General features: G+C 39.0%; 2 long non-coding RNA genes and 1 pseudogene across 2 annotated transcripts; all 3 read left to right on the top strand.

Annotated features, from left to right (window-relative positions):
- The first annotated feature begins 616 nt into the window (after positions 1-616).
- LOC120293443 lies at positions 617-5,402 on the top strand (annotated as a pseudogene).
- Positions 5,403-5,661: 259 nt separating this feature from the next.
- Positions 5,662-6,404, top strand: LOC120293445. Its single transcript, XR_005551244.1, has 2 exons — positions 5,662-5,957; positions 6,074-6,404. It is a non-coding gene; the product is annotated as an uncharacterized LOC120293445 (long non-coding RNA).
- A 317-nt stretch (positions 6,405-6,721) lies between these two features.
- Positions 6,722-8,703, top strand: LOC108959696. Its single transcript, XR_005551243.1, has 3 exons — positions 6,722-6,766; positions 7,442-7,531; positions 8,232-8,703. It is a non-coding gene; the product is annotated as an uncharacterized LOC108959696 (long non-coding RNA).
- The last annotated feature ends 6,617 nt before the right edge of the window (positions 8,704-15,320 follow it).

The following is a 15,320-nucleotide window of genomic DNA, read 5'->3' as shown; positions in this document are numbered from 1 at the left end:
TTTCATAAAAATTTTTACATAAAATTTTATTTTGTTTTGATATAAGTATAAAATATTCATTTTTACTTTGCATCATGTCTTTTTTTGTAGTATTGTATCTTATTTTACATGGTGTCATGTCCCGGACCTTACCCTCATCGTGGGAATGCGACATCTGCCACGTCGGGATTAATTTGTGTAACAAATTAAGAGATATTGCCATCTCATTAATTTCCCATGTTTCCATTAAGCATATGCGGAAGCGTGCAATTTTCAACACCCAATCGACGACAACAACAATGGATAGTAAGAAAAAACACATGCACATATCACATATCTCCCATGTTTTATTTATTTATTCGGAACATTTTAAAATTTACAAGCTCACCACTCCAGGGCCATTTCAATACGGTCATCCCTACATAAAAAGATATAAAAAGGGGATTTCACAGGCTTCAAGGGGAATTCTGTCTCCTCTAGCAGTGATTTAACCAGAAACGTCCCCCTTACGTGGGACTTGCTACCTAGGCAACATCCACAAAACTTAACGGCATGGGAGGAGCACGTCACTCCACTAAGAGATTAAGAGAATTGGCTTGGGGAGCGGGGGCGGGGGCGGGGGCGGGCGGGCGCTGAAGACGATCAAGCTGCTGTTCCGTCACCGATGTCCGCCGCCATTCGTGATCTCAGCTGCTGCGTTGGCTAATGGGCCGGACTCGGGTTGGTCCCGGTTTGGCACTGTTCTTGGCCGAGCTGATTCGAAGGGGAAAAAGATGTCGTTTGGAATCCTTCGCGAAGCTGTGATTTCGTTCGTTCGTTGAATCGTAAAAGGCCCTGTTGCCGATTCGAGCGTTCGTCACAATGCAAACGTCACGGGCCAGGTTAATATCTATTATCCTTGCTTTGCTTTCCGATAGACTTCAATCGAGGTCGATGTTCTTTCTTTTAAGATTAAAGCACGCGTTGGGCGCGATCGGATTGTTGCCTTGTTCCGAATGTCGCTGGTTGATCTTACTTTGAATCAGGCCGTGAATTCGAGCCCGAGACGGCGTAATTTTACTTCGCAATTTTGTTGACCACCAGATGTTTGATAATATGCCTCTAAGTCGCTGACATTGAATAGATGGCGATTTCGTTGACCCATCCTTTTCTTAGTGCATTGATTCTGAACGTGTACCGTTCTGTCCGTCTCTCCTTTGTATTGGCATGTTTCTTTGCTGCATTCGATGAGGATGGCCACTGACGAGAGGGATCGGCATTCAAACGGTAGAAATATGTCTGTTATTCTTTCTTCTATCATTCTTTTTCTTTGTTTTAATTCTTTCTCTCCACCTTCTTTCTTTGATAGCTCCTAAGCTCCTTCCTTATCTTCACTGTAGGCAAACTTTGAACTCCATTGATGCCATTTTCAATATCTCGATTGCTCATCTTTCATCCGACACCAGCGAGCCTTGACGAGTGGAAGATTGCCACTTGCCAATGGAGCTGACAAACAGAGGAAGTTCTTCGTAAAACAGCTCTAGTGAACTGAAGGTGGCGGAGACTGGCGAGTGGAGGCAGCAGACTACCACCACTGACCGAAGCCATGGAAACTGATAACATAGCTTCGGGTGAACGATTCACTCCTGAGGTTCTGGGTTTTATGCAGCTTGCTATAGATCAGGTAACGCTTGGCACAGCCAATTGTATTAAGTTAATGAAATACTTGAGCTGAAGTTTGAGTCTGATTCCTTTGGTGCTATAATTGCGTGGGAACTTGAAGTTGAATTTGGACAAGAGATGTTGAATAAGTGTTTCTTTGTAAGTGTTGTCTGTGGATGCTTGGTAGTGCATCTGTTGGTAATCGACATTACATGCAGCAAAATTGGCAACAATCCCTAGAAGGTATAGGTTTTCTTTCTCTCTTTTCATAGGTGGTAATTTATTGAAATAAGTAGGTGAAGTCTAGGTTTAAAGGAAAAACAAGCAAGGCCGATTGCAACAAAGGGGAGTTGGGTGTACATGGGGTGGTTTAGTCCCCTTTTCAGGCAAAAAACGGAGTCAATCTGGGTGCTGTAGGTTGAGAGGGAGGGAGGGATGGATTTGGGTGCTTTTGAGTTGTCTAGGAAATGTGGATATGTAGTATGTGCCTATTATAAAGATGAGCAGCCGGTGATAGGTTTGCCAGGACAATTTAATTGTCAAAAGCTTCGATCACTGGGATAGGACTCTGTGTTAAGTTTCATAAGGCTTTTGAAGAGGCAAAACCAGAGAGGAATGAAGAATATGCAATGAGATGGCAAGCCACCAGGAAGGGTGTTTGCTTGATGGTGCAATCCTTTTACCACCTTTTGACTTTAGCACCCAGGGAAAATTTAAAACCAAATTTACTTGGTGCACGAGAATAATGTCAACATCAGTTGTACCCATGGATAATTGGTTGGGTGGTTATTTTCTTTGGCACTGTGGTGTGGATATGGAAAAAGAAAAAAATCACGAGAAACACAGAGTTTACATTAGTTATTCAGTGGAATAGAGACAAAATCCCAAGATGCTGATTGTCAATTCTTATTTGCAAGGGCTTCACAACAGGGATCTCTCTTCATCCTTATATGCCATAGCATTTGTAAAGGAAAATGACCCAGAAGCTAAAATGCCAGGAAGCTTCTTGAATGTTTGAGTGAAACCTCATTAACGAAAGAAAAGCCTCTGAGGTACCCATGATAAGATACACTGAACTGAGCAACATGTAGTTTCTCAAATTATCTCATTTTTGCTGTGCTGTTGTTAGAGCCGTATTGGTTTAACTGTTAGGTGGGATTTGCATCTGTATTGCAGGATGAGTATGTGGTGAGACATGCATTTGTTCCATTGGTAGCTGCATAATGATCCTGAAACATTTTTACTGCTGGCAACGTGATGCTGATTTCCTCTTGAATTTGCCTTTATGCGTGCATGCGTGAGAGAATTTTGACTCTTATTCTCATATTTTTTTCTCCTAACATGTAACAAGATCTATTTCCTTTCTTATATAAGGCAAAGCTTGCGTTGGACAGCCTTGAAGTTCCAGTTGGGTAAGACACTGGTTTTCAGTAACCAGGTGCATTGCATATATGTTACTTTGTTTTCAAATTAAGATGATTAGTATTTCAGTCTTAATTAGTGAATGATCTCAGATTGGACTCTTTAATTGAACAGCTGTGTAATTGTTGAGGATGGGAGCGTTATTGCGGCAGGAAGAAACCAGATAACGTCCTGCGTGTCCTGCCCACGGGGACAACAGGAGTAGAGGAGCCTGTCGTCATGATGAGATTTCACGCCGTTTTCCCAAATCTCAGATGCTCTTGCACACGTTCATTCCCTTCTTCATGGCTTAGTTCATCCGAAACCTGCACCCATCTCTTGAAGCATTTCTTCAGACGTGGGAGTCATGCGACCTGTGATGGTCCTACAGTCTCTGGACACCTTAGGAATGAAAACCCAGATGAAACTCGGGAGGTTTTGGACAAATTTCAATGCCCAGATGTTCGTTCATTTACGAAGATGATCGTGGGTCGCTTGCAAACTGGCCGCCTTGATGACGCCCTGAAACTGTTCTACGAAATGCCCGTGAGAGATTCAATTTGCTGGAATACGATGATCAAAGGCTGCTTGGACTGCGTGGACTTGACGATGGCGGAAGAGCTTTTTGATGAAATGCCTGAACCAAGTGTTGTTTCATGGACAATGATGATAAATGGGTTCTTTCAATTTGGACAGGTTGAGCGGGCAGAGGTATTTTTCAAGCAGATGCCCATAAGAGATCTTGCTGCATGGAATGCAATGATTCATGGGTATTGTGAGAATGCCAGGGTGGACAATGCTGTGAAATTGTTTGAGCAAATGCCTTCCCGAAATGTGATCTCATGGACTTCGATGATTGGCGGGCTTGACCAAAACGGTAAGAGTGAAGAAGCTTTAAATGTATTTGAGAGAATGTTCAAGTCTGGTGTTGTGCCCAATTCGAGTACTTTGACGTGTGCATTGAGTGCCTGTGCAAATGCATTGTCTTTTCCTCTTGGCATGCAGATTCATGGTCATGTTCTCAAGTCAGGATTCTGCCTTAGTGTATTTGTATGTGCTTCTCTTATCACGTTCTATGCTAACTGCAAGCGAATTGAGAAAGCAACCCAAGTCTTCTATGAAGCAGTGCATAGGAATGTGGTCATATGCACGGCTCTTCTAACTGGTTATGGCTTGAATGGTAGGCATGAAGATGGCCTGAAGGTGTTCAATGACATGATGAGAATAAGTGTTCTTCCTAATCAATCTTCATTTGTGAGTGCTCTAAATTCTTGTTGTAGTTTAGAGTCTCTAGATCGAGGTAAGGAGGTCCATGCTTCAGCTGTAAAGCTGCAATTGGGAAGTGATGTATTTGTTGGCAATTCTCTTGTAGTCATGTATAGTAAGTGTGGGGCTGTTGATGATGCTGTTGTAGTGTTCAAAAGACTCAAGGAGAAGAACATCGTCACCTGGAATGCCATTATTTGCAGGTATGCACAACATGGCCGAGGGATGTGGGCTATGGAGTTGTTTAGCCAAATGCTACGCGGACTGGTACAACCAGATGAGATCACACTCACAGGACTGCTTTCTTCGTGTAGTCATTCTGGGATGTTACAAAAGGGGAGATGCTTGTTCAGATATTTTAGTGAGAACACTTCTATCGAATTGAAACACGAGCATTATTCATGTATGGTGGATGTTCTAGGACGATGTGGGAAGCTAGAGGAAGCAGAGGATTTTGTAAGAAACATGCCCCTTAAAACTAACTCCATAGTGTGGCTTGCTTTGCTTAGTTCTTGTAGGATGCATTCTAACCTAGATTTGGCAGAAAGAGCTGCAAACTATATTCTTGGCCTAGAACCACATTGTAGTGCTTTGCTTATGTTTTACTTGTCCAACTTCTATGCTTCGCTAATAGATGGGGTGATGTCTCGCGATTAAGAGTGACTATGAGGGATAAAGGGATTGTGAAGCAACCAGGTAGAAGTTGGGTTACTATAAAGGGGCAAAAGCATTTATTTCTTTCCGGGGATAAATCCCACTCTTTGAGTGAGAACATATATTGGAAGCTGGATTGGTTGAATATGAAGTTGAAGATATTGGGTTATCTTCCAGATAAGAGGTTCTCTCTCCATGACGTGGAAGATGAACAGAAGGAAGAGTCATTATTTTACCATAGCGAAAGGCTTGCTATTGCATTTGCATTGATTACTACTGTCGAGGGTAGTACGATAACTGTAATGAAGAATCTTCGCATTTGTGGGGATTGTCATTCTGCAATTAAACTGATTGCAAAGATTGTTGATCGTGAGATTGTTGTGAGAGATTCCAGCCGCTTTCATCACTTCAGGAGTGGCATATGCTCTTGTGGGGATTATTGGTAGCGAGGGCATAAGTTTATATCTCCTGTCATGAACTCCGTAAAGATCCTGAATTTGCTCATTATGTTAAGCATTGATGAGAGTGGATTAGCTAACACAAGCACTATTTAATATGGGCTTGCTTTTATGATGTAATAGACAATGAATTCATGTGGAATCCATGGCTTTTTTTATCAGCTTTGGTTTTGTCTAGGAGGCCAAGGGAGTTAAAGTATTTCTCAGCTGTATGAGTTGGGCATGTGGAAAGTTGGAGACTTGGGAGGAAATCTTGCATTGCCATCCACTGGCTCCATGCAGGGATTTCTGTTGAGAATTGAGTATTATCACTTTCCTTATGGCTTTGATCCCACCATAAAAAAGGAAGCTATTTACAAGTAAGATATCCCTTCTGCAGAATTAAATTAAGTGAGGACCCGAGCCTTGAAATAGCTACTTTCCATCTCTCTCACAGAGAGGTAGAAATTGTGGCATTTAGAGAGAAGGAAGTACTGCTTGGTAAAATAAAAGAAACCTGCCTTAGAGAAGTAAGTACCACTTGGTAAAAGAAAAGAAGCCCCCCCAAACAAAAGAAAGGTACCTTCCCTGCCTCCTTTTTTGTGATTTGGAATTAAAAGTTGGTCATTTTTTGAAAAGTCCCATCAATTCTTGTCCTCTATTACATTCTTAGAGCCTTTCTGTCTCTTCATCAGGTCCATGAGATGCAACAAAAGCTTCTTCATCTTTGGATGAAATTCAACTTCACCTAATGTTCTCTTACAATTTTGCTGGATCTCTTCAACAAATCGACATTATTGAGTGAGATTACTTTATTTGTGGTGCCAAAATTAGTATTCTCATGTTGTATGTGTTGTCCAAGTTGAACAGATGTTAGTAATAGAAATTGGTTGTCATAAGAACACAATAATATCTCAGTGTTCTAGCACAATTGATCAGTTATTGATTTATGCTTATGTATTGCACAAGAAGTGGAAACTATTTCTTTTAATAGTGATTAGTCAACTCTTCATTTTGCAGTTTTCAGTATCCTAAGAGGTCTGTCTCCCTAAGAGTTCTTTTGCTTTTCTGGTGGATTTTTTTGTGTTGTGTGGGGTTGAAGTCCATAACTCTCGTGCCATCTATTTTCTCACGTCTTCCTAATATTTGGCTTGGGCTCCCAATTGCTTGAGTCTTACTGACCACAATGGATTTATGTTGAAGATGAATTTCACAGTATCTCTGACAGTAACATTGTGGCACTTCCTTTTAGGATTCCTTTTTTCTAATGATGAAAGCTGGATCTTAGAGTGCATTTTAAGTTATATTCATGACAATGCTTACTTGAAGTTAGTTTTCTTGTTGTAGGTTTCGGGTTGTGCTTACTAAGTTTTACACTTTTCAGAAATGTAAGTTACACTTGGCATTTCATTTGAAGCTATGTGTGCTTTAAGAGAAAATATTATGGATTTTTGTTGGACTATTCTATGTTCTTTGGTCTCCTTAAACTTGCACATTATGTCAAGACTGGAGAGTTGTCTCCCAAAATGTCTACATAAACTGTGTTAGATTTTTCTCCTCCTGCTTTACTTGGTCAACGAAATGCTGCCTCTCCTCGCCCTTAAGTTACTTTTTATCTTGCCGTTATGTTTAGAAAGCATGACTTCATTCTGGCCTTATTTGAAGAACTAGTTCTCTTTCGAGGTTAGAGGTATAAATGTTGAAGAACTGACTCTGTTGACATCTGGTCAGGAATGTTGCGATTTTTTGACTACTAGAAAGTATGTTCTCATATGCTGGGTAAAACGGAGCTCTATCATTTGTTTACATGTGAATATGATAGATATCCAAGAGATCTAAACTCATCATTCTTGAGAGTCGTGTCACGTTGCGATCTGATTTGCAATAAAGCTTTCTTCAGATTCATCACTTGCTAGCTTGCATTAGATGTTTATAACATAGCATACATATATGGCTGTGCAATGTCTTTATTCCCTCTCACATGGTTCATAGATTACAAAGGTTACTTTTTCAATGAAGGATTCACAGGATAGTCATATAGACATATCTTGTGTTTTTTGCAGTGTGGAAATGATAAAAGAGGTTTCACTGGAGAGTGATTTGGCTATTTTGATTCGTGGCCTTTACTCTGCAAGAAATAGAAAGAGAAGCATGTGAGCAGCTTTTTGAAGTACATGTAGAAGATTGTCATTAGGAGACGATTCTTGTAACTAGTTTTCTTAGGACTTTTTTTTTTTTTTTGGTCAAAAGAACTTAAAAGTTAATTACTTCAATTTTTAAAAGAACAGGAGTCTCAATAGTACGTTAATGGAGTGGGACCTAAAACTTGGATGATCTTTCCCTTAACGAGGGCGTTGTCTGAGCTGCGTGTGTCAGGAAGAATAGAGTAAAATCTTACACGATTTATTGACATTTTCTAGGCATCTATAATGCAACTTAACAACCGTATTAATGACCATTAACAATTTTAAATGCTAGTTTGTTACATTAGTTACAATCCATGACTACTTGACTCCCCCTGCAAATAGCTGTATGAAGAGATAAATCCCTCTTAGTCAAGAATGAGGCTAATATATTTAGTTATCTACCGCACTCGTGGCAAAGTTTCTGGTAGTAACAGGTGAATGGGGCCCATACAGTTTGTGCAGAGCCTTTTTATTGCTACTGAATAAGACATTTTTCCCCACGACTCATTGGGAATAATTTCAATTTTCATGTAAATAATATTTTCATACCTTTTTTAGCTGTATTTTTAGTCATTCTTGCAAAGTAAATGAATACATGTAACTAATACATAACTGAAATAGCTATCCACTTTTCAAACCCGCAATACTAACCATCTCTCTACAACAGATCCGTAATGTTTCCACCCTTCTCTCTTACTTCACTTTGGACTCATTTAAGGTGTTGAAGGGAATGGAGCAAGAAATCTTCAATCAATTCATGAAACTGAGTTGTGATGTCATGCGAATTGATCGCATCAGGAACTCCCTAGAGTATCGAAGTCCACAACTAGGACCTAAAGCCGGGACTCTCGAATAGGCTGTTGAAGTGTTGAAAAGGGAAACAAGTTATGCGGAGGAAAGGATTAGATCTTATTTAGCGAAGATTGTGATGCCAAGAAGTGCTGAGGGATCGGAGGACAAATTCCATGCTTCCTATGCTCCTACATTTCACATTAGAGGGTGAGTTGAAGTTGGAAGAAAATGGAGGCCTTGTTTAGTAATCGGTTAATTCTTAACTATTTCTATTCTTTTGTTTGCTTGAATAAAAAGAAAAAAAATCATTTGGTAATGTTAGTTAATTTTTTATTTCTGATAACAAATTAGTGGTCATGGAATAGATTTGGAATGTAATTAAAAAGTTGAAAAAGTTACTTTTTTGTTCCTAGGAATAATATTTGGAATCAAGATATTTTATTTTATTTTCTTCTTTTTCCTCCTCTAATTAGTCCTCGAGCTTGGCAATGGTTGATGACCTTGTTGGAGCCTTGCCAGGCCCTCGTCGTGATTGTGGATGGTTGACCTCCCAAGGGCTGACGAGGTCTCCTGAGGCTCAATGACCAGCTAGAGGAGGAAGAAGAAGAGAAGATAGAAAGAAAGAAAGAAAATCTCAAATTCTAAGTCATAAAAAAATTTGAGGATTGTTCCACACGCATTCATTTTTTTTTTAATTTTGGAAATAAAAATTTTGTGTAGTTACCAAATGTGTTCAAATGCTCATAAATTTGTTTAGGGAACAAAATTAGAAATTGTTCTCGAAAACAGAATAAATGCACTTGAAGAGTTCAATATTTCTCTAAACCTCCATTCGATGGGGCAAACACCAACTCGACTGCTATCATGGTGGATTGATGAAGATCCATAATGAATGAAGACGAGATGGAAGGGGAATCGATGTTCTCACTGTTCTCATGGTTGATCGGTGAATGGTTTGATTCATTTCTCTAGCAAAATCAAGAAATAATGCTTTTCATGAATTGCATGATGCTGCAGAATCACTGGTGTCATGGAGGAGGTGTAGAGGTTTTTGGATGAAAGTGTGAAGCAATGGGTGATGCTACAGGTTGTGACCCTAGAGGTTGTGATAAGATGAAGTCGGAGGTTGTGACCTTAGAGGTTGTGATAAGATGAAGTCGGAGGAATTAAAGGTAAGATAGAAATGAGGGACAATGTGTTGGTATGCATTTTTAGTATTTTTCTTTTAATAAATTACGGCATATATCGTCGGTAATAAAAAGAGATTTACAAAAGTGATTTTATACTTAATTCCATTTGAGGATACTATGTCCTAGCATTAATTATGGATTCGTCGATTATGTGAAATTTCCTATAACTGACGAGTACTATATATTTCTAAAAAAATTGCCTCTCTTTTTTGTTCTCGTTTCTTCTGGTGATGATCAAGATTCAAGATGAATTTATACGATGGCTGAGTGGGGGAGAAGCTGGTAATTGTAGAGAACTTCTCAGTGGGGGAGAAACTAGTAATTGTAAAGAACTTCTCACGTGGTTCGCATGAGTTTCTTTGGTAAGAGAGTTAGCGAAATATTTTTACCTATTATAAATGGATTGGAAAAGGGTTTTAGGGGTTTTAAAAAACAAAGCGCCCGTATAAATTGATCTAAATGGGTTTACCTCATGCTTATAAAACAACACATTTTAATTGGGTTGTCTACTGCTTTTTAGCTGTTGGGGCCATGCACATTGCGGTCATATGTATGCTACTCAGAAAAAAATTGCTTCTGCACATATTAATATCATGTGATCGATTTTGCCCCGAATGAGCTTGTTTCAATATGCTTAGAAACAATATGAGCTTTTTGATATTTTCTTTGAAAAAAACAACAAGATCCTTAATTTTTGAAATATTACGGCAGAAAATCACACACACATATATATGCCAGTATTGTTTGTGTGAGTTGCAATATTAAATAAATAAGTACTCAAAAAAATTATATTGCTTGTGAAAGATATCAAACTCACGACGCCCATGCCCTCCGTGCCAACACGTTGGCCCCTCTTCAATTTGCTGAGGCATTTTCGGATTTCTTCAACATTCTTCTTTCTAAATTTACTTATATATAATTTCACATACATTGTTTTCTTTTTTACTTTTTAACTCTTTCATTTTCTTTTATTATGAGATCATTTTACTTAATTTGGTTTTTCTCATTTATTAGAATAAAAGTTCTAACTTATTATACGAAAATCAATTCAATTATAAATTTTTCAATTTGTCAACTTTTGTTTTAAATTTTTTGACAATTTATCAATTTTGTCCAGTAATTATTATTGCATTAACTCTGCCACAAATTTAGAGTTGAGTCACTCCCCTTTGTTCAAACTTCAAACAGCCACTTTGTTTGTTTGTTTGTTTTGGTTGCTTTTTTTTTGTCAATCTTTTTTGTTACTTTGCTTGTCTTCAATATTAAGGATGGGCATATAGGACCGCCTAAACTAAGAACTGCGTGCAGACCAGACCGGACCGATTAGTTTGGTTCGGTTCCCAATTCCAGGGACCAATTATAGGGGGAATGGATTGGGCCAACTTTTTTTTTAAATATATATTTTTAAAAATAGCAATAAACCCTAAAATAATAATAGCTCCAGTATTTTTTAAATAATTTATTAATTTTTTTTTTTGGCTAAATGATCGGTTCCATTGGATCAAACCTAAGACTAGTCCGGTCTAGTTCCCGGTCCCAAGATCAATTCACGGTTCCTAGGTGGAACTAGACCGAACCGGGAATCGATCACTCCTATTCAATATTACATTTAAAATTATTTCGTATTATGACCATGAATTATTATTCATGGGTAATCCTCTCGTTTAGAAGGAGAGAAACTCTAAAATTTCCTGCGTAGTTGGACTTCACACATTCTAGTAATGAAATCAAATTTGGATGTGTCAATCTTAGCTCAACTCGACTCGAGTTACTGACTTGGATTTCTTCCCAAGAAATTCAAGGATGAGAATTTACAATGAGAATTTATGATCTTCTACAGATTAAATACAATTTTTGTGGTAATCACTGAACAAATTCATCTCCACCTATAAATTAAAACAAGAATACAAATTGGAATTCATTCTTAGCTCAAAATCCAAAAACTGATGATCATATATTACAATCGACAAATGGAAATGCAATTTTAAATTTGTTCCACTTGCACCATTACGACCATTCCCCTCGTTTGAAAATTTTATTCTATGAATATGATTTACCAGAGACTATTGGATCATACACAATAGATAGTACAGTAATCATCCTTTTGACAATTGAGATTTAATGGATCGAATTTAGACATGATATTATTATGGTTAAATTCTAGAAACTAACCCTTATGCATTAGTGGTAAAATTATCAATTGAACATAAATATTGAGTGAACTTAATGCATAAACAAGATTGACTTTGAACCATCCAAACTACTAGTCTCAACATGAATGTCTTCAACTTTTACGATTTATATTTAGTTTACTACGTATATTTTCATTTAATTATATCTTACTTATTAGGCCCTAAAAGTTGCCTCAACATTTGACTTGTGGTAGTGCCATATGGCACTTTTAAAGAGAGCTTAAAATTGTCCAAACTTTGAAGCCATATTGAAGCGACAGAATAATTGCAGTAGGGAAGTGCATGCGCAAAAAGAGAGACTATCGAGTGCTCCAAAAACATTCATAAATTTTTTTCTTTAAAGGAAATTTAAAGGTTCATAGCACTTAATTTATCATAATTACTTGGGTGGTTGATCACATGATGCTTTGAAAGCATCCAACATTTTCTCACAAAGACAAACTATTGTGAATGAGTTGTTGCTGGCTCATTTATTTAATAGATTGGTTAAAAAAGCATATCCATCTTTTGGAGTATCAATATATGTCACTTTATGTAAGTCCGATTCATCTTCTTACCCATTAACTTTTTTTTTTTTTTTATGATTGATAATGAAGAATTTAAATATAAACAGGATCAACAATGTTGATCCACAAAATTCGACATAGGACATTATATGCGATTAACATTTTAATTATACCATGTTCTATGATTCCAAATAACTTTTCTTATTTGTTATTTCAATTACCGAAAGACTTGAGTTATGTAATAAAGGAAATGTAAACTATTTATAAGCCACATATAGAGACGACCCTAATGAGATTTTATTTTGTTATTGTTGACACCTAAATTTTACAATTTTTAGAACTTAATTGTGTACAATGTTAGGAATTAGTCACCAAAAAAAAAAAATGATCGAAAAATGGTCGAGTCGGGCTGGATCCGGCTTTGGCTCGACCCACCCCTTTTCTTTTCTCTTTCTCCCCCGCGCTGGGCCAGCCCAAGCCCCTTTCTCCTTCGGCCCGGCTTGCGCTCGTTTCTCCTCCCTCCAGCCCGGTCTTCGCTGCGGGACCTGCAAGGAAGAACGAAAATCAGATCAGCGGCGAGAGAGCGAAGGAGCAGCGATGGAGGAGCGGGGGGAGATCGAGATGGCAGCGTGATCCGCGGGTCGGGAATGCCTGGCCGGCAATTCTGGCACGGTCGTGGTCTTCGTGCGAGGTCCTGCAAAAAGAAAAAGAGAGCCAAAAAGGGAAAGAAACGGGAAGAAAAAGGACGGGGCGAAGACCGGCGGGAGAGGAGGAGAATCGGCACCACAAACACTAAGAGGAGAACGAAGCATAGAGAGAAACACACTGGAGAGGAGACCAAACAGAGAGAGAAACACAAAGAGAAGGAGACCTCCCTAGGCCGTCGATTGCTGCCGTCGATCGTTGCCAGAGTCGCCAACCGCCTCCAACCCCAATCGGAACCCACAACACAGCAAGCACCGAGGAAACCGAGAGCATGAAAGGACAGAGAGAAATCGAGAGGAAGGGAGAGGGAACGGGCCGGAGAAGAAGCCGAGGAGCCCCGGAACGTCCAGCTGCCACCGATAAGCCGCCGATCGCCACCAACCTCGCCAGAATTCAGGTAGGCATTTCACCAAACACTTGGTGTGCGCCGTTGCGTATCAAGCCGGCCGAGCTCCTCCGACCAGGTGTTTGGTGAAATGCCTACAGTTATGGAGTGAGTTAAGAGACTGAATTCCTGCACTTCAGCCTTTGCGTTCGACCAGGCCTTTCACATAAACTTTCAAAGAATACTGCACTTCAATACTAGAAATTAGAATACCTAATAATAAGGAGCAAAGATAATTGTCAATTTCACATAAGGTCCTCTGTTAGACTTTCAAAAGAATACTGCACTTCAATATTCATTTGCTGAAATTTTGTAGAATGATTCCAAATATTATAGATAAATGGAGAGCTAAAGAAAGCCTTACATGTCAATTGTCCATGCAATCATTTATTTATTACATAAAAATTATGGATTAATTTCTGTTTTACATAAGGTCCTCTGTTAGACTCTTAGTGTTGTGGGTATTTGAAGAAAGATCTGAAATTTTTCATGAAATGCATTTCCTATCAAGAGCAGCTTTCTCATCCTTTTCCATTCATTTGCTGTTTATGACATTTTGTAGTCTATGATTCGTTCAAATATTATAGATAAATGGAGAATGCTAATATTTGGATTTTAGCTCCAAAGCCTTACATGTCACGAGTTACTTAGGCTTCCTATTAAGTCTTTGTTGACATCTAACTTTTGGCGACCCAATCATTTATTTATTACATAAAAAATTATGGATTAATTTCTAATCCCTAAGCAGAAATATTGATATTAGATTGTAGAGCATATAGTTTTAGGAGCATTTATTATATTTTTTATTATTGCATTAGCATTGGATTAGTAATGGATGTGTTTGAATTGATAGTTCTAGCTTTAATTTAACGAGTTAGACTAAGCCCATGGTGAGGAGTTGGAAGATTGTTATATTTTGGAAATGATTGTTATTATTCTTCTAATATTCGTTCAAGAGCATCGAAGAAAAATTTGGTCAACAAAAAGAAAGAATGATATGGCGGTGGATCTTTTATATATTCATGCAATATATGGAAAATAAAGATAGAAAATAAAAATAAAAAAGTGCGTTGAGGTGAGGCGAGATTCGATCAGCAAAATAAAGAATATTTGGTTGATGAAGTAAAGAAAGAAAATACGCTGACATCCCAAGAAGTCGGTGAGGGGGCATTATAAAAACCAGTGTGATTTGCAAAAGAAAAGGGGGCTTCACGATTGATATACACGACCACACATGAGAGAGAAGAGAGGAGAGAAAGGGAGCTCTTAGCCAAGCCTTGGCCAAGACATCTCGTTGCCACACCGCCCTGCAGCGAGAGCTTGAAACTGCTCCTTGCCTCGTGCCTCTGCGTCATTGATCCAGGCCCACCCCATCCATTGTCCTCAGCGGCTCGCCGTGACATCCACATTTCGCAGCAGGGTTGACACTTCCAGCGAGATCTCAGCCCTGCGTCGCATTCATGGCATCAGCCGCTGCTCATCACATTGAGCCTTCAAAAATTTCAGATTACATCTTTGTGTGTTAGGTGTCTTCTGCAAGTCTTTCCAGCGAGTTTCCCACGACGAGTAACCTTGGTTGTGCCACATCAAGCTAAAGCAACGTGCCGAGGCCGATCTTGCAAAGTTCTGATCTTTATTTTTACTGCAGGTTTTATTGGCACGTTATTGCAATTATTCCACGGTTTCATCACCCGTTACATGTTAGAAGATGCCACTTTCTCGTTTCTTTTGAGATACGGAAGTGGTAAGAGGTTGCTTGGTCAAAGTCTTCAGTGGAGGCATTCGGCAAAGAACGAGGAAGGAAAAATCCCACACGGTCTTCTTTTGGGGGACATACAAAAAGCAGGAATTAACCAAGGCAGTCTTTATCAAATTTCACGCCTGCGTTTCTTTAAGCGCGGAGTCCCCGGCGAGCTCGTTGAGCTCGCTGTTGCCCTGCCGTGCTGAGCCGCCGAGCCCCTACGTGAGCTGCTCCAACACTATCCT

Source organism: Eucalyptus grandis, chromosome 5, assembly GCF_016545825.1.
Source record: "Eucalyptus grandis isolate ANBG69807.140 chromosome 5, ASM1654582v1, whole genome shotgun sequence".
Classification (NCBI taxonomy): Eukaryota; Viridiplantae; Streptophyta; class Magnoliopsida; order Myrtales; family Myrtaceae; genus Eucalyptus; species Eucalyptus grandis.
The sequence above is the reverse complement of the archived record's forward strand: the minus strand, read 5'-3'. Positions and strand labels throughout refer to the sequence as shown.